Source organism: Somniosus microcephalus, unplaced genomic scaffold, assembly GCF_052327205.1.
Source record: "Somniosus microcephalus isolate GS21.2 unplaced genomic scaffold, FLI_Smic_1.0 unresolved_chr1, whole genome shotgun sequence".
NCBI classification, from domain to species: domain Eukaryota; kingdom Metazoa; phylum Chordata; class Chondrichthyes; order Squaliformes; family Somniosidae; genus Somniosus; species Somniosus microcephalus.
In genome coordinates, this window is record NW_028225179.1 from 20,960,024 (window position 1) to 20,980,821 (window position 20,798).

The window sequence follows — 20,798 nt, forward strand, 5'->3', positions numbered from 1 at the left end:
AAGAAGGAAGAGAGGATTCTCAATCTCCGATTCACGATCTCATCTCCACTTTCATTCAAGGTGGGTTGAGAAATTTCTTGGAATATTTTAATTTTAACAAGATATGAGCAATGCAGGGGCACAGACCAGCAACACCAGTGCAATTTTCACGAAATTGTATTTCAAGTAAGATGCTTGAGCATCAAACGTGTAATATAGTAACGACGAAGGATGGGATTCGAACCCACGCCTGCAGAGCACAATGGATTAGCAGTCCATCGCCTTAATCTCTCGGCCACCTCGTCTCACCAATATACTGCTTTCAGATATGCCATTTCTTGCTTTTTACATCTAATTAGAACTACCCTGAAAGAAATTCAACTTCACCGCTTATCCTGCCCGTGCACACAGATCTACAATGTTGAAAATGTACAATCAGCTTAATGTAAGCAACAGGCCTTCGGTTACTTCAGATGAGGGACTGTCAAAAATGGCCGGTTTCACGCCAGATTCAGAATATAAAAAGTGTCGCCCAGATAATTAAAAGACCTTTGTAGGACTTGAACCTTCAATCTTCTGATAACTGAAGAATTTGCAACAGAAGTCAGATGCCTAATCCATTAGTCTATGCGGCCGCTGATGCCGCTGGATCTCTTTTTATGGGGCGAATTGTGAGCAGGTTCAAGGAAACTGCTCGAAAAAAGAAGTGGATTGAGGAAAAGATAAAAATATTTCAACTGTATTAACAGGTCCTCTGTGAGCTGGATTCGCACCAGCGCAGTGAAACTCAATGCAAATGGGAAATGACATCGGCGGCTCGTTGGTCTAGGGGTATGATTCTCGCTTTGGGCATTTCACGATTAAAATGCGAGACGTCGCGGGTTCAAATCCCGGACGAGCCCTGGCACATTTTCTTAAACTCAACAACTCGGTCATCAAAGCTGAAATCGCTCTGCTTCTAAAAAAACGGCATGATCCGAGATTGTGAGCTCTGCCATTTCAAACAGACACAGAATGATCCGGGGCTGTGAGCACTCGCGGTTTAAACAGACCCAGAATGATTCGCAACTGACCGCGACCCCGCCCATTATAGACAGGCCTGATTTTCAAAGCTTATGAAATCTATGGCAACATAAATCGGGCTGTTTCTAAAACGATGCCCGGTTTAATCTTGGACACCAAGTTGAAAATTTACTCCATTATCATTTTTCCCATTATCTCCTTCATTTTACTCCAGCCAAATGAACTGAGTTTAGGTGTCAGCCGTGGCTCAGCGGCAGCATACTCAAGCCTCACTCCAGAGACTTGAGTGCATAATCCAGGCTGACACTCCAGGGCAGTACTGAGGTAGTGCTGCACTGTCGGCAGTGCCGTCCTTCTAGTAAGATGTTAAACTGGGGCTTCAGATCCCATGAGCGAATGCTGAAAAGAACGAGGATTTCTCGCGCATTATTTATCTCTCAACCAAAGACCCAAAAACAGAAAATCTCGTCTTTAAGTTTGATAAATATTTTTGAAATTCCAAAGGAGAAATTTATGTTCCTGTTCCCTAATCATTTGCCTCTGTTGCCGCTAGTCTTTTCATTCGGTGCCAATCTCAAAGGAAGGAAGAAGGGGTTCTTAATCTCCGTATTCACGATCTCATCTCCACTTTCATTCAAGGTGGGTTGAGAAATTTCTTGGAATATTTTAATTTTAACAAGATATGAGCAATGCAGGGGCACAGACCAGCAGCACCAGTGCAATTTTCACGAAATTGTATTTCACGTAAGATTCAGTGAAATGCTTGGAAAGTGCATCAGCATCAAACGTGTAATACAGTAACGACGACGATGGGATTCGAACCCACGCGTGCAGAGCACAATGGATTAGCAGTCCATCGCCTTAACCTCTCGGCCACCTCGTCTCACCAAAACACTGCTTTCAGATATTCCATTTCTTGCTTTTTACATCTAATTAGAACTACCCTGAAAGAAATTCAACTTCACCGCTTATCCTGCCCGTGCACACAGATCTACAATGTTGAAAATGTACAATCAGCTTAATGTAAGCAACAGGCCTTCCGTTACTTCAGATGAGGGACTGTCAAAAATGGCCGGTTTCACGCCAGATTCAGAATATAAAAAGTGTCGCCCAGATAATTAAAAGACCTTTGTAGGACTTGAACCTTCAATCTTCTGATAACTGAAGAATTTGCAACAGAAGTCAGATGCCTAATCCATTAGTCTATGCGGCCGCTGATGCCGCTGAATCTCTTTTTATGGGGCGAATTGTGAGCAGGTTCAAGGAAACTGTTCGAAAAAAGAAGTGGATTGAGGAAAAGATAAAAATATTTCAACTGTATTAACAGGTCCTCTGTGAGCTGGATTCGCACCAGCGCAGTGAAACTCAATGCAAATGGGAAATGACATCGGCGGCTCGTTGGTCTAGGGGTATGATTCTCGCTTTGGGCATTTCACGATTAAAATGCGAGAGGTCCCGGGTTCAAATCCCGGACGAGCCCTGGCGCATTTTGTTAAACTCAACAACTCGGTCATCAAAGCTGAAATCGCTCTGCTTCTAAAAAAACGGCATGATCCGAGATTGTGAGCTCTGCCATTTCAAACAGACACAGAATGATCCGGGGCTGTGAGCACTCGCGGTTTAAACAGACCCAGAATGATTCGCAACTGACCGCGACCCCGCCCATTTTCGACAGGCATGATTTTCAAAGCTTATGAAATCTATGGCAACATAAATCGGGCTGTTTCTAAAACGATGCCCGGTTTAATCTTGGACACCAAGTTGAAAATTTACTCCATTATCATTTTTCCCATTATCTCCGTCATTTTACTCCAGCCAAATGAACTGAGTTTAGGTGTCAGCCGTGGCTCAGCGGCAGCATACTCAAGCCTCACTCCAGAGACTTGAGTGCATAATCCAGGCTGACACTCCAGGGCAGTACTGAGGGAGTGCTGCACTGTCGGCAGTGCCGTCCTTCTAGTAAGATGTTAAACTGGGGCTTCAGATCCCATGAGAGAATGCTGAAAAGAACGAGGATTTCTCGCGCATTATTTATCTCTCAACCAAAGACCCAAAAACAGAAAATCTCGTCTTTAAGTTTGATAAATATTTTTGAAATTCCAAAGGAGAAACTTATGTTCCTGTTCCCTAATCATTTGCCTCTGTTGCCGCTAGTCTTTTCATTCGGTGCCAATCTCAAAGGAAGGAAGAGAGGGTTCTCAATCTCCGATTCACGATCTCATCTCCACAGGTGGGTTGAGAAATTTCTTGGAATATTTTAATTTTAACAAGATATCAGCAATGCAGGGGCACAGACCAGCAACACCAGTGCAATTTTCACGAAATTGTATTTCAAGTAAGATTCAGTGAAACGCTTGGAAAGTGCATCAGCATCAAACGTGTAATACAGTAACGACGAGGATGGGATTCGAACCCACGCGTGCAGAGCACAATGGATTAGCAGTCCATCGCCTTAACCTCTCGGCCACCAAGTCTCACCAATATACTGCTTTCAGATATTCCATTTCTTGCTTTTTACATCTAATTAGAACTACCCTGAAAGAAATTCAACTTCACCGCTTATCCTGCCCGTGCACACAGATCTACAATGTTGAAAATGTACAATCAGCTTAATGTAAGCAACAGGCCTTCCGTTACTTCAGATGAGGGACTGTCAAAAATGGCCGGTTTCACGCCAGATTCAGAATATAAAAAGTGTCGCCCAGATAATTAAAAGACCTTTGTAGGACTTGAACCTTCAATCTTCTGATAACTGAAGAATTTGCAACAGAAGTCAGATGCCTAATCCATTAGTCTATGCGGCCGCTGATGCCGCTGAATCTCTTTTTATGGGGCGAATTGTGAGCAGGTTCAAGGAAACTGTTCGAAAAAAGAAGTGGATTGAGGAAAAGATAAAAATATTTCAACTGTATTAACAGGTCCTCTGTGAGCTGGATTCGCACCAGCGCAGTGAAACTCAATGCAAATGGGAAATCACATCGGCGGCTCGTTGGTCTAGGGGTATGGTTCTCGCTTTGGGCATTTCACGATTAAAATGCGAGAGGTCCCGGGTTCAAATCCCGGACGAGCCCTGGCGCATTTTGTTAAACTCAACAACTCGGTCATCAAAGCTGAAATCGCTCTGCTTCTAAAAAAACGGCATGATCCGAGATTGTGAGCTCTGCCATTTCAAACAGACACAGAACGATCCGGGGCTGTGAGCACTCGCGGTTTAAACAGACCCAGAATGATTCGCAACTGACCGCGACCCCGCCCATTTTCGACAGGCCTGATTTTCAAAGCTTATGAAATCTATGGCAACATAAATCGGGCTGTTTCTAAAACGATGCCCGGTTTAATCTTGGACACCAAGTTGAAAATTTACTCCATTATCATTTTTCCCATTATCTCCGTCATTTTACTCCAGCCAAATGAACTGAGTTTAGGTGTCAGCCGTGGCTCAGCGGCAGCATACTCAAGCCTCACTCCAGAGACTTGAGTGCATAATCCAGGCTGACACTCCAGGGCAGTACTGAGGTAGTGCTGCACTGTCGGCAGTGCCGTCCTTCTAGTAAGATGTTAAACTGGGGCTTCAGATCCCATGAGAGAATGCTGAAAAGAACGAGGATTTCTCGCGCATTATTTATCTCTCAACCAAAGACCCAAAAACAGAAAATCTCGTCTTTAAGTTTGATAAATATTTTTGAAATTCCAAAGGAGAAACTTATGTTCCTGTTCCCTAATCATTTGCCTCTGTTGCCGTTAGTCTTTTCATTCGGTGCCAATCTCAAAAGAAGGAAGAAGGAAGAGAGGGTTCTCAAACTCCGATTCACGATCTCATCTCCACTTTCATTCAAGGTGGGTTGAGAAATTTCTTGGAATATTTTAATTTTAACAAGATATCAGCAATGCAGGGGCACAGACCAGCAACACCAGTGCAATTTTCACGAAATTGTATTTCAAGTAAGATTCAGTGAAATGCTTGGAAAGTGCATCAGCATCAAACGTGTAATACAGTAACGACGAGGATGGGATTCGAACCCACGCGTGCAGAGCACAATGGATTAGCAGTCCATCGCCTTAACCTCTCGGCCACCTCGTCTCACCAATATACTGCTTTCAGATATTCCATTTCTTGCTTTTTACATCTAATTAGAACTACCCTGAAAGAAATTCAACTTCACCGCTTATCCTGCCCGTGCACACAGATCTACAATGTTGAAAATGTACAATCAGCTTAATGTAAGCAACAGGCCTTCCGTTACTTCAGATGAGGGACTGTCAAAAATGGCCGGTTTCACGCCAGATTCAGAATATAAAAAGTGTCGCCCAGATAATTAAAAGACCTTTGTAGGACTTGAACCTTCAATCTTCTGATAACTGAAGAATTTGCAACAGAAGTCAGATGCCTAATCCATTAGTCTATGCGGCCGCTGATGCCGCTGAATCTCTTTTTATGGGGCGAATTGTGAGCAGGTTCAAGGAAACTGTTCGAAAAAAGAAGTGGATTGAGGAAAAGATAAAAATATTTCAACTGTATTAACAGGTCCTCTGTGAGCTGGATTCGCACCAGCGCAGTGAAACTCAATGCAAATGGGAAATGACATCGGCGGCTCGTTGGTCTAGGGGTATGATTCTCGCTTTGGGCATTTCACGATTAAAATGCGAGAGGTCCCGGGTTCAAATCCCGGACGAGCCCTGGCGCCTTTTGTTAAACTCAACAACTCGGTCATCAAAGCTGAAATCGCTCTGCTTCTAAAAAAACGGCATGATCCGAGATTGTGAGCTCTGCCATTTCAAACAGACACAGAATGATCCGGGGCTGTGAGCACTCGCGGTTTAAACAGACCCAGAATGATTCGCAACTGACCGCGACCCCGCCCATTTTCGACAGGCATGATTTTCAAAGCTTATGAAATCTATGGCAACATAAATCGGGCTGTTTCTAAAACGATGCCCGGTTTAATCTTGGACACCAAGTTGAAAATTTACCCCATTATCATTTTTCTCATTATCTCCGTCATTTTACTCCATCCAAATGAACTGAGTTTAGGTGTCAGCCGTGGCTCAGCGGCAGCATACTCAAGCCTCACTCCAGAGACTTGAGTGCATAATCCAGGCTGACACTCCAGGGCAGTACTGAGGTAGTGCTGCACTGTCGGCAGTGCCGTCCTTCTAGTAAGATGTTAAACTGGGGCTTCAGATCCCATGAGAGAATGCTGAAAAGAACGAGGATTTCTCGCGCATTATTTATCTCTCAACCAAAGACCCAAAAACAGAAAATCTCGTCTTTAAGTTTGATAAATATTTTTGAAATTCCAAAGGAGAAATTTATGTTCCTGTTCCCTAATCATTTGCCTCTGTTGCCGCTAGTCTTTTCATTCGGTGCCAATCTCAAAGGAAGGAAGAAGGGGTTCTTAATCTCCGTATTCACGATCTCATCTCCACTTTCATTCAAGGTGGGTTGAGAAATTTCTTGGAATATTTTAATTTTAACAAGATATGAGCAATGCAGGGGCACAGACCAGCAGCACCAGTGCAATTTTCACGAAATTGTATTTCACGTAAGATTCAGTGAAATGCTTGGAAAGTGCATCAGCATCAAACGTGTAATACAGTAACGACGACGATGGGATTCGAACCCACGCGTGCAGAGCACAATGGATTAGCAGTCCATCGCCTTAACCTCTCGGCCACCTCGTCTCACCAAAACACTGCTTTCAGATATTCCATTTCTTGCTTTTTACATCTAATTAGAACTACCCTGAAAGAAATTCAACTTCACCGCTTATCCTGCCCGTGCACACAGATCTACAATGTTGAAAATGTACAATCAGCTTAATGTAAGCAACAGGCCTTCCGTTACTTCAGATGAGGGACTGTCAAAAATGGCCGGTTTCACGCCAGATTCAGAATATAAAAAGTGTCGCCCAGATAATTAAAAGACCTTTGTAGGACTTGAACCTTCAATCTTCTGATAACTGAAGAATTTGCAACAGAAGTCAGATGCCTAATCCATTAGTCTATGCGGCCGCTGATGCCGCTGAATCTCTTTTTATGGGGCGAATTGTGAGCAGGTTCAAGGAAACTGTTCGAAAAAAGAAGTGGATTGAGGAAAAGATAAAAATATTTCAACTGTATTAACAGGTCCTCTGTGAGCTGGATTCGCACCAGCGCAGTGAAACTCAATGCAAATGGGAAATGACATCGGCGGCTCGTTGGTCTAGGGGTATGATTCTCGCTTTGGGCATTTCACGATTAAAATGCGAGAGGTCCCGGGTTCAAATCCCGGACGAGCCCTGGCGCATTTTGTTAAACTCAACAACTCGGTCATCAAAGCTGAAATCGCTCTGCTTCTAAAAAAACGGCATGATCCGAGATTGTGAGCTCTGCCATTTCAAACAGACACAGAATGATCCGGGGCTGTGAGCACTCGCGGTTTAAACAGACCCAGAATGATTCGCAACTGACCGCGACCCCGCCCATTTTCGACAGGCATGATTTTCAAAGCTTATGAAATCTATGGCAACATAAATCGGGCTGTTTCTAAAACGATGCCCGGTTTAATCTTGGACACCAAGTTGAAAATTTACTCCATTATCATTTTTCCCATTATCTCCGTCATTTTACTCCAGCCAAATGAACTGAGTTTAGGTGTCAGCCGTGGCTCAGCGGCAGCATACTCAAGCCTCACTCCAGAGACTTGAGTGCATAATCCAGGCTGACACTCCAGGGCAGTACTGAGGGAGTGCTGCACTGTCGGCAGTGCCGTCCTTCTAGTAAGATGTTAAACTGGGGCTTCAGATCCCATGAGAGAATGCTGAAAAGAACGAGGATTTCTCGCGCATTATTTATCTCTCAACCAAAGACCCAAAAACAGAAAATCTCGTCTTTAAGTTTGATAAATATTTTTGAAATTCCAAAGGAGAAACTTATGTTCCTGTTCCCTAATCATTTGCCTCTGTTGCCGCTAGTCTTTTCATTCGGTGCCAATCTCAAAGGAAGGAAGAGAGGGTTCTCAATCTCCGATTCACGATCTCATCTCCACAGGTGGGTTGAGAAATTTCTTGGAATATTTTAATTTTAACAAGATATCAGCAATGCAGGGGCACAGACCAGCAACACCAGTGCAATTTTCACGAAATTGTATTTCAAGTAAGATTCAGTGAAACGCTTGGAAAGTGCATCAGCATCAAACGTGTAATACAGTAACGACGAGGATGGGATTCGAACCCACGCGTGCAGAGCACAATGGATTAGCAGTCCATCGCCTTAACCTCTCGGCCACCTCGTCTCACCAATATACTGCTTTCAGATATTCCATTTCTTGCTTTTTACATCTAATTAGAACTACCCTGAAAGAAATTCAACTTCACCGCTTATCCTGCCCGTGCACACAGATCTACAATGTTGAAAATGTACAATCAGCTTAATGTAAGCAACAGGCCTTCCGTTACTTCAGATGAGGGACTGTCAAAAATGGCCGGTTTCACGCCAGATTCAGAATATAAAAAGTGTCGCCCAGATAATTAAAAGACCTTTGTAGGACTTGAACCTTCAATCTTCTGATAACTGAAGAATTTGCAACAGAAGTCAGATGCCTAATCCATTAGTCTATGCGGCCGCTGATGCCGCTGAATCTCTTTTTATGGGGCGAATTGTGAGCAGGTTCAAGGAAACTGTTCGAAAAAAGAAGTGGATTGAGGAAAAGATAAAAATATTTCAACTGTATTAACAGGTCCTCTGTGAGCTGGATTCGCACCAGCGCAGTGAAACTCAATGCAAATGGGAAATCACATCGGCGGCTCGTTGGTCTAGGGGTATGATTCTCGCTTTGGGCATTTCACGATTAAAATGCGAGAGGTCCCGGGTTCAAATCCCGGACGAGCCCTGGCGCATTTTGTTAAACTCAACAACTCGGTCATCAAAGCTGAAATCGCTCTGCTTCTAAAAAAACGGCATGATCCGAGATTGTGAGCTCTGCCATTTCAAACAGACACAGAACGATCCGGGGCTGTGAGCACTCGCGGTTTAAACAGACCCAGAATGATTCGCAACTGACCGCGACCCCGCCCATTTTCGACAGGCCTGATTTTCAAAGCTTATGAAATCTATGGCAACATAAATCGGGCTGTTTCTAAAACGATGCCCGGTTTAATCTTGGACACCAAGTTGAAAATTTACTCCATTATCATTTTTCCCATTATCTCCGTCATTTTACTCCAGCCAAATGAACTGAGTTTAGGTGTCAGCCGTGGCTCAGCGGCAGCATACTCAAGCCTCACTCCAGAGACTTGAGTGCATAATCCAGGCTGACACTCCAGGGCAGTACTGAGGTAGTGCTGCACTGTCGGCAGTGCCGTCCTTCTAGTAAGATGTTAAACTGGGGCTTCAGATCCCATGAGAGAATGCTGAAAAGAACGAGGATTTCTCGCGCATTATTTATCTCTCAACCAAAGACCCAAAAACAGAAAATCTCGTCTTTAAGTTTGATAAATATTTTTGAAATTCCAAAGGAGAAACTTATGTTCCTGTTCCCTAATCATTTGCCTCTGTTGCCGTTAGTCTTTTCATTCGGTGCCAATCTCAAAAGAAGGAAGAAGGAAGAGAGGGTTCTCAAACTCCGATTCACGATCTCATCTCCACTTTCATTCAAGGTGGGTTGAGAAATTTCTTGGAATATTTTAATTTTAACAAGATATCAGCAATGCAGGGGCACAGACCAGCAACACCAGTGCAATTTTCACGAAATTGTATTTCAAGTAAGATTCAGTGAAATGCTTGGAAAGTGCATCAGCATCAAACGTGTAATACAGTAACGACGAGGATGGGATTCGAACCCACGCGTGCAGAGCACAATGGATTAGCAGTCCATCGCCTTAACCTCTCGGCCACCTCGTCTCACCAATATACTGCTTTCAGATATTCCATTTCTTGCTTTTTACATCTAATTAGAACTACCCTGAAAGAAATTCAACTTCACCGCTTATCCTGCCCGTGCACACAGATCTACAATGTTGAAAATGTACAATCAGCTTAATGTAAGCAACAGGCCTTCCGTTACTTCAGATGAGGGACTGTCAAAAATGGCCGGTTTCACGCCAGATTCAGAATATAAAAAGTGTCGCCCAGATAATTAAAAGACCTTTGTAGGACTTGAACCTTCAATCTTCTGATAACTGAAGAATTTGCAACAGAAGTCAGATGCCTAATCCATTAGTCTATGCGGCCGCTGATGCCGCTGAATCTCTTTTTATGGGGCGAATTGTGAGCAGGTTCAAGGAAACTGTTCGAAAAAAGAAGTGGATTGAGGAAAAGATAAAAATATTTCAACTGTATTAACAGGTCCTCTGTGAGCTGGATTCGCACCAGCGCAGTGAAACTCAATGCAAATGGGAAATGACATCGGCGGCTCGTTGGTCTAGGGGTATGATTCTCGCTTTGGGCATTTCACGATTAAAATGCGAGAGGTCCCGGGTTCAAATCCCGGACGAGCCCTGGCGCCTTTTGTTAAACTCAACAACTCGGTCATCAAAGCTGAAATCGCTCTGCTTCTAAAAAAACGGCATGATCCGAGATTGTGAGCTCTGCCATTTCAAACAGACACAGAATGATCCGGGGCTGTGAGCACTCGCGGTTTAAACAGACCCAGAATGATTCGCAACTGACCGCGACCCCGCCCATTTTCGACAGGCATGATTTTCAAAGCTTATGAAATCTATGGCAACATAAATCGGGCTGTTTCTAAAACGATGCCCGGTTTAATCTTGGACACCAAGTTGAAAATTTACCCCATTATCATTTTTCTCATTATCTCCGTCATTTTACTCCATCCAAATGAACTGAGTTTAGGTGTCAGCCGTGGCTCAGCGGCAGCATACTCAAGCCTCACTCCAGAGACTTGAGTGCATAATCCAGGCTGACACTCCAGGGCAGTACTGAGGTAGTGCTGCACTGTCGGCAGTGCCGTCCTTCTAGTAAGATGTTAAACTGGGGCTTCAGATCCCATGAGAGAATGCTGAAAAAAACGAGGATTTCTCGCGCATTATTTATCTCTCAACCAAAGACCCAAAAACAGAAAATCTCGTCTTTAAGTTTGATAAATATTTTTGAAATTCCAAAGGAGAAATTTATGTTCCTGTTCCCTAATCATTTGCCTCTGGTCTTTTCATTCGGTGCCAATCTCAAAGGAAGGAAGAAGGAAGAGAGGGTTCTCAATCTCCGATTCACGATCTCATCTCCACTTTCAGTCAAGGTGGGTTGAGAAATTTCTTGGAATATTTTAATTTTACCAAGATATGAGCAATGCAGGGGCACAGACCAGCAACACCAGTGCAATTTTCACGAAATTGTATTTCAAGTAAGATTCAGTGAAATGCTTGGAAAGTGCATCAGCATCAAACGTGTAATACAGTAACGACGAGGATGGGATTCGAACCCACGCGTGCAGAGCACAATGGATTAGCAGTCCATCGCCTTAACCTCTCGGCCACCTCGTCTCACCAATATACTGCTTTCAGATATTCCATTTCTTGCTTTTTACATCTAATTAGAACTACCCTGAAAGAAATTCAACTTCACCGCTTATCCTGCCCGTGCACACAGATCTACAATGTTGAAAATGTACAATCAGCTTAATGTAAGCAACAGGCCTTCCGTTACTTCAGATGAGGGACTGTCAAAAATGGCCGGTTTCACGCCAGATTCAGAATATAAAAAGTGTCGCCCAGATAATTAAAAGACCTTTGTAGGACTTGAACCTTCAATCTTCTGATAACTGAAGAATTTGCAACAGAAGTCAGATGCCTAATCCATTAGTCTATGCGGCCGCTGATGCCGCTGAATCTCTTTTTATGGGGCGAATTGTGAGCAGGTTCAAGGAAACTGTTCGAAAAAAGAAGTGGATTGAGGAAAAGATAAAAATATTTCAACTGTATTAACAGGTCCTCTGTGAGCTGGATTCGCACCAGCGCAGTGAAACTCAATGCAAATGGGAAATGACATCGGCGGCTCGTTGGTCTAGGGGTATGATTCTCGCTTTGGGCATTTCACGATTAAAATGCGAGAGGTCCCGGGTTCAAATCCCGGACGAGCCCTGGCGCATTTTGTTAAACTCAACAACTCGGTCATCAAAGCTGAAATCGCTCTGCTTCTAAAAAAACGGCATGATCCGAGATTGTGAGCTCTGCCATTTCAAACAGACACAGAATGATCCGGGGCTGTGAGCACTCGCGGTTTAAACAGACCCAGAATGATTCGCAACTGACCGCGACCCCGCCCATTTTCGACAGGCATGATTTTCAAAGCTTATGAAATCTATGGCAACATAAATCGGGCTGTTTCTAAAACGATGCCCGGTTTAATCTTGGACACCAAGTTGAATATTTACCCCATTATCATTTTTCTCATTATCTCCGTCATTTTACTCCATCCAAATGAACTGAGTTTAGGTGTCAGCCGTGGCTCAGCGGCAGCATACTCAAGCCTCACTCCAGAGACTTGAGTGCATAATCCAGGCTGACACTCCAGGGCAGTACTGAGGTAGTGCTGCACTGTCGGCAGTGCCGTCCTTCTAGTAAGATGTTAAACTGGGGCTTCAGATCCCATGAGAGAATGCTGAAAAGAACGAGGATTTCTCGCGCATTATTTATCTCTCAACCAAAGACCCAAAAACAGAAAATCTCGTCTTTAAGTTTGATAAATATTTTTGAAATTCAAAGGAGAAACTTATGTTCCTGTTCCCTAATCATTTGCCTCTGTTGCCGCTAGTCTTTTCATTCGGTGCCAATCTCAAAGGAAGGAAGAAGGAAGAGAGGGTTCTCAATCTCCGATTCACGATCTCATCTCCACTTTCATTCAAGGTGGGTTGAGAAATTTCTTGGAATATTTTAATTTTAACAAGATATCAGCAATGCAGGGGCACAGACCAGCAACACCAGTGCAATTTTCACGAAATTGTATTTCAAGTAAGATTCAGTGAAATGCTTGGAAAGTGCATCAGCATCAAACGTGCAATACAGTAACGACGAGAATGGGATTCGAACCCACGCGTGCAGAGCACAATGGATTAGCAGTCCATCGCCTTAACCTCTCGGCCACCTCGTCTCACCAATATACTGCTTTCAGATATTCCATTTCTTGCTTTTTACATCTAATTAGAACTACCCTGAAAGAAATTCAACTTCACCGCTTATCCTGCCCGTGCACACAGATCTACAATGTTGAAAATGTACAATCAGCTTAATGTAAGCAACAGGCCTTCCGTTACTTCAGATGAGGGACTGTCAAAAATGGCCGGTTTCACGCCAGATTCAGAATATAAAAAGTGTCGCCCAGATAATTAAAAGACCTTTGTAGGACTTGAACCTTCAATCTTCTGATAACTGAAGAATTTGCAACAGAAGTCAGATGCCTAATCCATTAGTCTATGCGGCCGCTGATGCCGCTGAATCTCTTTTTATGGGGCGAATTGTGAGCAGGTTCAAGGAAACTGTTCGAAAAAAGAAGTGGATTGAGGAAAAGATAAAAATATTTCAACTGTATTAACAGGTCCTCTGTGAGCTGGATTCGCACCAGCGCAGTGAAACTCAATGCAAATGGGAAATGACATCGGCGGCTCGTTGGTCTAGGGGTATGATTCTCGCTTTGGGCATTTCACGATTAAAATGCGAGAGGTCGCGGGTTCAAATCCCGGACGAGCCCTGGCACATTTTGTTAAACTCAACAACTCGGTCATCAAAGCTGAAATCGCTCTGCTTCTAAAAAAACGGCATGATCCGAGATTGTGAGCTCTGCCATTTCAAACAGACACAGAATGATCCGGGGCTGTGAGCACTCGCGGTTTAAACAGACCCAGAATGATTCGCAACTGACCGCGACCCCGCCCATTTTCGACAGGCATGATTTTCAAAGCTTATGAAATCTATGGCAACATAAATCGGGCTGTTTCTAAAACGATGCCCGGTTTAATCTTGGACACCAAGTTGAAAATTTACCCCATTATCATTTTTCTCATTATCTCCGTCATTTTACTCCATCCAAATGAACTGAGTTTAGGTGTCAGCCGTGGCTCAGCGGCAGCATACTCAAGCCTCACTCCAGAGACTTGAGTGCATAATCCAGGCTGACACTCCAGGGCAGTACTGAGGTAGTGCTGCACTGTCGGCAGTGCCGTCCTTCTAGTAAGATGTTAAACTGGGGCTTCAGATCCCATGAGAGAATGCTGAAAAGAACGAGGATTTCTCGCGCATTATTTATCTCTCAACCAAAGACCCAAAAACAGAAAATCTCGTCTTTAAGTTTGATAAATATTTTTGAAATTCCAAAGGAGAAACTTATGTTCCTGTTCCCTAATCATTTGCCTCTGATCTTTTCATTCGGTGCCAATCTCAAAGGAAGGACGAAGGAAGAAGAGGGTTCTCAATCTCCGATTCACGCTCTCATCTCCACTTTCAATCAAGGTGGGTTGAGAAATTTCTTGGAATATTTTAATTTTAACAAGATATGAGCAATGCAGGGGCACAGACCAGCAACACCAGTGCAATTTTCACGAAATTGTATTTCAAGTAAGATTCAGTGAAATGCTTGGAAAGTGCATCAGCATCAAACGTGTAATACAGTAACGACGAGGATGGGATTCGAACCCACGCGTGCAGAGCACAATGGATTAGCAGTCCATCGCCTTAACCTCTCGGCCACCTCGTCTCACCAATATACTGCTTTCAGATATTCCATTTCTTGCTTTTTACATCTAATTAGAACTACCCTGAAAGAAATTCAACTTCACCGCTTATCCTGCCCGTGCACACAGATCTACAATGTTGAAAATGTACAATCAGCTTAATGTAAGCAACAGGCCTTCCGTTACTTCAGATGAGGGACTGTCAAAAATGGCCGGTTTCACGCCAGATTCAGAATATAAAAAGTGTCGCCCAGATAATTAAAAGACCTTTGTAGGACTTGAACCTTCAATCTTCTGATAACTGAAGAATTTGCAACAGAAGTCAGATGCCTAATCCATTAGTCTATGCGGCCGCTGATGCCGCTGAATCTCTTTTTATGGGGCGAATTGTGAGCAGGTTCAAGGAAACTGTTCGAAAAAAGAAGTGGATTGAGGAAAAGATAAAAATATTTCAACTGTATTAACAGGTCCTCTGTGAGCTGGATTCGCACCAGCGCAGTGAAACTCAATGCAAATGGGAACTGACATCGGCGGCTGGTTGGTCTAGGGGTATGATTCTCGCTTTGGGCATTTCACGATTAAAATGCGAGAGGTCGCGGGTTCAAATCCCGGACGAGCCCTGGCACATTTTGTTAAACTCAACAACTCGGTCATCAAAGCTGAAATCGCTCTGCTTCTAAAAAAACGGCATGATCCGAGATTGTGAGCTCTGCCATTTCAAACAGACACAGAATGATCCGGGGCTGTGAGCACTCGCGGTTTAAACAGACCCAGAATGATTCGCAACTGACCGCGACCCCGCCCATTTTCGACAGGCATGATTTTCAAAGCTTATGAAATCTATGGCAACATAAATCGGGCTGTTTCTAAAACGATGCCCGGTTTAATCTTGGACACCAAGTTGAAAATTTACCCCATTATCATTTTTCTCATTATCTCCGTCATTTTACTCCATCCAAATGAACTGAGTTTAGGTGTCAGCCGTGGCTCAGCGGCAGCATACTCAAGCCTCACTCCAGAGACTTGAGTGCATAATCCAGGCTGACACTCCAGGGCAGTACTGAGGTAGTGCTGCACTGTCGGCAGTGCCGTCCTTCTAGTAAGATGTTAAACTGGGGCTTCAGATCCCATGAGAGAATGCTGAAAAGAACGAGGATTTCTCGCGCATTATTTATCTCTCAACCAAAGACCCAAAAACAGAAAATCTCGTCTTTAAGTTTGATAAATATTTTTGAAATTCCAAAGGAGAAACTTATGTTCCTGTTCCCTAATCATTTGCCTCTGATCTTTTCATTCGGTGCCAATCTCAAAGGAAGGACGAAGGAAGAAGAGGGTTCTCAATCTCCGATTCACGCTCTCATCTCCACTTTCAATCAAGGTGGGTTGAGAAATTTCTTGGAATATTTTAATTTTAACAAGATATGAGCAATGCAGGGGCACAGACCAGCAACACCAGTGTAATTTTCACGAAATTGCATTTCAAGTAAGATTCAGTGAAATGCTTGGAAAGTGCATCAGCATCAAACGTGCAATACAGTAACGACGAGGATGGGATTCGAACCCTCGCGTGCAGAGCACAATAGATTAGCAGTCCATCGCCTTAACCTCTCGGCCACCTCGGCTCACCAATATCCTGCTTTCAGATATTCCATTTCTTGCTTTTTACATCTAATTAGAACTACCCTGAAAGAAATTCAACTTCACCGCTTATCCTGCCCGTGCACACAGATCTACAATGTTGAAAATGTACAATCAGCTTAATGTAAGCAACAGGCCTTCCGTTACTTCAGATGAGGGACTGTCAAAAATGGCCGGTTTCACGCCAGATTCAGAATATAAAAAGTGTCGCCCAGATAATTAAAAGACCTTTGTAGGACTTGAACCTTCAATCTTCTGATAACTGAAGAATTTGCAACAGAAGTCAGATGCCTAATCCATTAGTCTATGCGGCCGCTGATGCCGCTGAATCTCTTTTTATGGGGCGAATTGTGAGCAGGTTCAAGGAAACTGTTCGAAAAAAGAAGTGGATTGAGGAAAAGATAAAAATATTTCAACTGTATTAACAGGTCCTCTGTGAGCTGGATTCGCACCAGCGCAGTGAAACTCAATGCAAATGGGAAATGACATCGGCGGCTCGTTGGTCTAGGAGTATGATTCTCGCTTTGGGCATTTCACGATTAAAATGCGAGAGGTCCCGGGTGCAAATCCCGGACGAGCCCTGGCACATTTTGTTAAACTCAACAACTCGGTCATCAAAGCTGAAATCGCTCTGCTTCTAAAAAAACGGCATGATCCGAGATTGTGAGCTCTGCCATTTCAAACAGACACAGAATGATGCGGGACTGTGAGCACTCGCGGTTTAAACAGACCCAGAATGATCCGGGGCTGTGAGCACTCGCGGTTTAAACAGACCCAGAATGATTCGCAACTGACCGCGACCCCGCCCATTTTCGACAGGCCTGATTTTCAAAGCTTATGAAATCTATGGCAACATAAATCGGGCTGTTTCTAAAACGATGCCCGGTTTAATCTTGGACACCAAGTTGAAAATTCACTCCATTATAATTTTTCCCATTATCTCCGTCATTTTACTCCAGCCAAATGAACTGAGTTTAGGTGTCAGCCGTGGCTCAGCGGCAGCATACTCAAGCCTCACTCCAGAGACTTGAGTGCATAATCCAGGCTGACACTCCAGGGCAGTACTGAGGTAGTGCTGCACTGTCGGCAGTGCCGTCCTTCTAGTAAGATGTTAAACTGGGGCTTCAGATCCCATGAGAGAATGCTGAAAAGAACGAGGATTTCTCGCGCATTATTTATCTCTCAACCAAAGACCCAAAAACAGAAAATCTCGCCTTTAAGTTTGATAAATATTTTTGAAATTCCAAAGGAGAAATTTATGTTCCTGTTCCCTAATCATTTGCCTCTGTTGCCGCTCGTCTTTTCATTCGGTGCCAATCTCAAAGGAAGGAAGAAGGAAGAGAGGGTTCGTCAATCTCCGATTCACGATCTCATCTCCACTTTCATTCAAGGTGGGTTGAGAAATTTCTTGGAATATTTTAATTTTACCAAGATATGAGCACTGCAGGGGCACAGACCAGCAACACCAGCGCAATTTTCACGAAATTGTATTTGAAGTAAGATTCAGTGAAATGCTTGGAAAGTGCATCAGCATCAAACGTGTAATACAGTAACGACGAGGATGGGATTCGAACCCACGCGTGCAGAGCACAATGAATTAGCAGTCCATCGCCTTAACCTCTCGGCCACCTCGTCTCACCAATATATTGCTTTCAGATATTCCATTTCTTGCTTTTTACATCTAATTAGAACTACCCTGAAAGAAATTCAACTTCACCGCTTATCCTGCCCGTGCACACAGATCTACAATGTTGAAAATGTACAATCAGCTTAATGTCAGCAACAGGCCTTCCGTTACTTCAGATGAGGGACTGTCAAAAATGGCCGGTTTCACGCCAGATTCAGAATATAAAAAGTGTCGCCCAGATAATTAAAAGACCTTTGTAGGACTTGAACCTTCAATCTTCTGATAACTGAAGAATTTGCAACAGAAGTCAGATGCCTAATCCATTAGTCTATGCGGCCGCTGATGCCGCTGAATCTCTTTTTATGGGGCGAATTGTGAGCAGGTTCAAGGAAACTGTTCGAAAAAAGAAGTGGATTGAGGAAAAGATAAAAATATTTCAACTGTATTAACAGGTCCTCTGTGAGCTGGATTCGCACCAGCGCAGTGAAACTCAATGCAAATGGGAAATGACATCGGCGGCTCGTTGGTCTAGGGGTATGATTCTCGCTTTGGGCATTTCACGATTAAAATGCGAGAGGTCGCGGGTTCAAATCCCGGACGAGCCCTGGCACATTTTGTTAAACTCAACAACTCGGTCATCATAGCTGAAATCGCTCTGCTTCTAAAAAAACGGCATGATCCGAGATTGTGAGCTCTGCCATTTCAAACAGACACAGAATGACCGGGGCTGTGAGCACTCGCGGTTTAAACAGACCCAGAATGATTCGCAACTGACCGCGACCCCGCCCATTTTCGACAGGCCTGATTTTCAAAGCTTATGAAATCTATGGCAACATAAATCGGGCTGTTTCTAAAACGATGCCCGGTTTAATCTTGGACACCAAGTTGAAAATTTTCTCCATTATCATTTTTCCCATTATCTCCGTCATTTTACTCCAGCCAAATGAACTGAGTTTAGGTGTCAGCCGTGGCTCAGCGGCAGCATACTCAAGCCTCACTCCAGAGACTTGAGTGCATAATCCAGGCTGACACTCCAGGGCAGTACTGAGGTAGTGCTGCACTGTCGGCAGTGCCGTCCTTCTAGTAAGATGTTAAACTGGGGCTTCAGATCCCATGAGAGAATGCTGAAAAGAACGAGGATTTCTCGCGCATTATTTATCTCTCAACCAAAGACCCAAAAACAGAAAATCTCGTCTTTAAGTTTGATAAATATTTTTGAAATTCCAAAGGAGAAATTTATGTTCCTGTTCCCTAATCATTTGCCTCTGGTCTTTTCATTCGGTGCCAATCTCAAAGGAAGGAAGAAGGAAGAGAGGGTTCTCAATCTCCGATTCACGATCTCATCTCCACTTTCATTCAAGGTGGGTTGAGAAATTTCTTGGAAAAATTTAATTTACCAAGATATGAGCAATGCAGGGGCACAGACCAGCAACACCAGTGCAATTTTCACGAAATTGTATTTCAAGTAAGATTCAGTGAAATGCATGGAAAGTGCATCAGCATCAAACGTGTAATACAGTAACGACGAGGATGGGATTCGAACCCACGCGTGCAGAGCACAATGGATTAGCAGTCCATCGCCTTAACCTCTCGGCCACCTCGTCTCACCAATATATTGCTTTCAGATATTCCATTTCTTGCTTTTTACATCTAATTAGAACTACCCTGAAAGAAATTCAACTTCACCGCTTATCCTGCCCGTGCACACAGATCTACAATGTTGAAAATGTACAATCAGCTTAATGTCAGCAACAGGCCTTCCGTTACTTCAGATGAGGGACTGTCAAAAATGGCCGGTTTCACGCCAGATTCAGAATATAAAAAGTGTCGCCCAGATAATTAAAAGACCTTTGTAGGACTTGAACCTTCAATCTTCTGATAACTGAAGAATTTGCAACAGAAGTCAGATGCCTAATCCATTAGTCTATGCGGCCGCTGATGCCGCTGAATCTCTTTTTATGGGGCGAATTGTGAGCAGGTTCAAGGAAACTGTTCGAAAAAAGAAGTGGATTGAGGAAAAGATAAAAATATTTCAACTGTATCAACAGGTCCTCTGTGAGCTGGATTCGCACCAGCGCAGTGAAACTCAATGCAAATGGGAAATGACATCGGCGGCTCGTTGGTCTAGGGGTATGATTCTCGCTTTGGGCATTTCACGATTAAAATGCGAGAGGTCCCGGGTTCAAATCCCGGACGAGCCCTGGCACATTTTGTTAAACTCAACAACTCGGTCATCAAAGCTGAAATCGCTCTGCTTCTAAAAAAACGGCATGATCCGAGATTGTGAGCTCTGCCATTTCAAACAGACACAGAATGATCCGGGGCTGTGAGCACTCGCGGTTTAAACAGACCCAGAATGATTCGCAACTGACCGCGACCCCGCCCATTTTCGACAGGCCTGATTTTCAAAGCTTATGAAATCTATGGCAACATAAATCGGGCTGTTTCTAAAACGATGCCCGGTTTAATCTTGGACACCAAGTTGAAAATTTACTCCATTATCATTTTTCCCATTATCTCCGTCATTTTACTCCAGCCAAATGAACTGAGTTTAGGTGTCAGCCGTGGCTCAGCGGCAGCATACTCAAGCCTCACTCCAGAGACTTGAGTGCATAATCCAGGCTGACACTCCAGGGCAGTACTGAGGTAGTGCTGCACTGTCGGCAGTGCCGTCCTTCTAGTAAGATGTTAAACTGGGGCTTCAGATCCCATGAGAGAATGCTGAAAAGAACGAGGATTTCTCGCGCATTATTTATCTCTCAACCAAAGACCCAAAAACAGAAAATCTCGTCTTTAAGTTTGATAAATATTTTTGAAATTCCAAAGGAGAAATTTATGTTCCTGTTCCCTAATCATTTGCCTCTGGTCTTT

The 20,798-nt window shown here is 43.7% G+C and overlaps 17 non-coding genes across 17 annotated transcripts; 7 read left to right on the forward strand and 10 right to left on the reverse strand.

Annotated features, from left to right (window-relative positions):
* Positions 1 to 1,803: 1,803 nt before the first annotated feature.
* Positions 1,804 to 1,885, reverse strand: trnas-gcu (transfer RNA serine (anticodon GCU)). Its single transcript has one exon. It is a non-coding gene; the product is annotated as a tRNA-Ser (tRNA).
* Positions 1,886 to 2,394: 509 nt separating this feature from the next.
* Positions 2,395 to 2,482, forward strand: trnap-ugg (transfer RNA proline (anticodon UGG)). Its single transcript is given in 2 exon segments — positions 2,395 to 2,430; positions 2,447 to 2,482. It is a non-coding gene; the product is annotated as a tRNA-Pro (tRNA).
* Positions 2,483 to 5,001: 2,519 nt separating this feature from the next.
* Positions 5,002 to 5,083, reverse strand: trnas-gcu (transfer RNA serine (anticodon GCU)). Its single transcript has one exon. It is a non-coding gene; the product is annotated as a tRNA-Ser (tRNA).
* Positions 5,084 to 5,592: 509 nt separating this feature from the next.
* Positions 5,593 to 5,680, forward strand: trnap-ugg (transfer RNA proline (anticodon UGG)). The gene is given in 2 exon segments: positions 5,593 to 5,628; positions 5,645 to 5,680. It is a non-coding gene; the product is annotated as a tRNA-Pro (tRNA).
* A 922-nt stretch (positions 5,681 to 6,602) lies between these two features.
* Positions 6,603 to 6,684, reverse strand: trnas-gcu (transfer RNA serine (anticodon GCU)). The gene has a single exon. It is a non-coding gene; the product is annotated as a tRNA-Ser (tRNA).
* A 509-nt stretch (positions 6,685 to 7,193) lies between these two features.
* On the forward strand, positions 7,194 to 7,281 carry trnap-ugg (transfer RNA proline (anticodon UGG)). The gene is given in 2 exon segments: positions 7,194 to 7,229; positions 7,246 to 7,281. It is a non-coding gene; the product is annotated as a tRNA-Pro (tRNA).
* Positions 7,282 to 8,193: 912 nt separating this feature from the next.
* trnas-gcu (transfer RNA serine (anticodon GCU)) lies at positions 8,194 to 8,275 on the reverse strand. The gene has a single exon. It is a non-coding gene; the product is annotated as a tRNA-Ser (tRNA).
* Positions 8,276 to 8,784: 509 nt separating this feature from the next.
* trnap-ugg (transfer RNA proline (anticodon UGG)) lies at positions 8,785 to 8,872 on the forward strand. The gene is given in 2 exon segments: positions 8,785 to 8,820; positions 8,837 to 8,872. It is a non-coding gene; the product is annotated as a tRNA-Pro (tRNA).
* A 928-nt stretch (positions 8,873 to 9,800) lies between these two features.
* trnas-gcu (transfer RNA serine (anticodon GCU)) lies at positions 9,801 to 9,882 on the reverse strand. The gene has a single exon. It is a non-coding gene; the product is annotated as a tRNA-Ser (tRNA).
* A 509-nt stretch (positions 9,883 to 10,391) lies between these two features.
* On the forward strand, positions 10,392 to 10,479 carry trnap-ugg (transfer RNA proline (anticodon UGG)). Its single transcript is given in 2 exon segments — positions 10,392 to 10,427; positions 10,444 to 10,479. It is a non-coding gene; the product is annotated as a tRNA-Pro (tRNA).
* Positions 10,480 to 11,398: 919 nt separating this feature from the next.
* On the reverse strand, positions 11,399 to 11,480 carry trnas-gcu (transfer RNA serine (anticodon GCU)). Its single transcript has one exon. It is a non-coding gene; the product is annotated as a tRNA-Ser (tRNA).
* A 509-nt stretch (positions 11,481 to 11,989) lies between these two features.
* On the forward strand, positions 11,990 to 12,077 carry trnap-ugg (transfer RNA proline (anticodon UGG)). Its single transcript is given in 2 exon segments — positions 11,990 to 12,025; positions 12,042 to 12,077. It is a non-coding gene; the product is annotated as a tRNA-Pro (tRNA).
* Positions 12,078 to 13,004: 927 nt separating this feature from the next.
* trnas-gcu (transfer RNA serine (anticodon GCU)) lies at positions 13,005 to 13,086 on the reverse strand. Its single transcript has one exon. It is a non-coding gene; the product is annotated as a tRNA-Ser (tRNA).
* Positions 13,087 to 14,603: 1,517 nt separating this feature from the next.
* Positions 14,604 to 14,685, reverse strand: trnas-gcu (transfer RNA serine (anticodon GCU)). Its single transcript has one exon. It is a non-coding gene; the product is annotated as a tRNA-Ser (tRNA).
* Positions 14,686 to 17,853: 3,168 nt separating this feature from the next.
* trnas-gcu (transfer RNA serine (anticodon GCU)) lies at positions 17,854 to 17,935 on the reverse strand. Its single transcript has one exon. It is a non-coding gene; the product is annotated as a tRNA-Ser (tRNA).
* Positions 17,936 to 19,449: 1,514 nt separating this feature from the next.
* Positions 19,450 to 19,531, reverse strand: trnas-gcu (transfer RNA serine (anticodon GCU)). Its single transcript has one exon. It is a non-coding gene; the product is annotated as a tRNA-Ser (tRNA).
* A 509-nt stretch (positions 19,532 to 20,040) lies between these two features.
* Positions 20,041 to 20,128, forward strand: trnap-ugg (transfer RNA proline (anticodon UGG)). The gene is given in 2 exon segments: positions 20,041 to 20,076; positions 20,093 to 20,128. It is a non-coding gene; the product is annotated as a tRNA-Pro (tRNA).
* Positions 20,129 to 20,798: the final 670 nt, after the last annotated feature.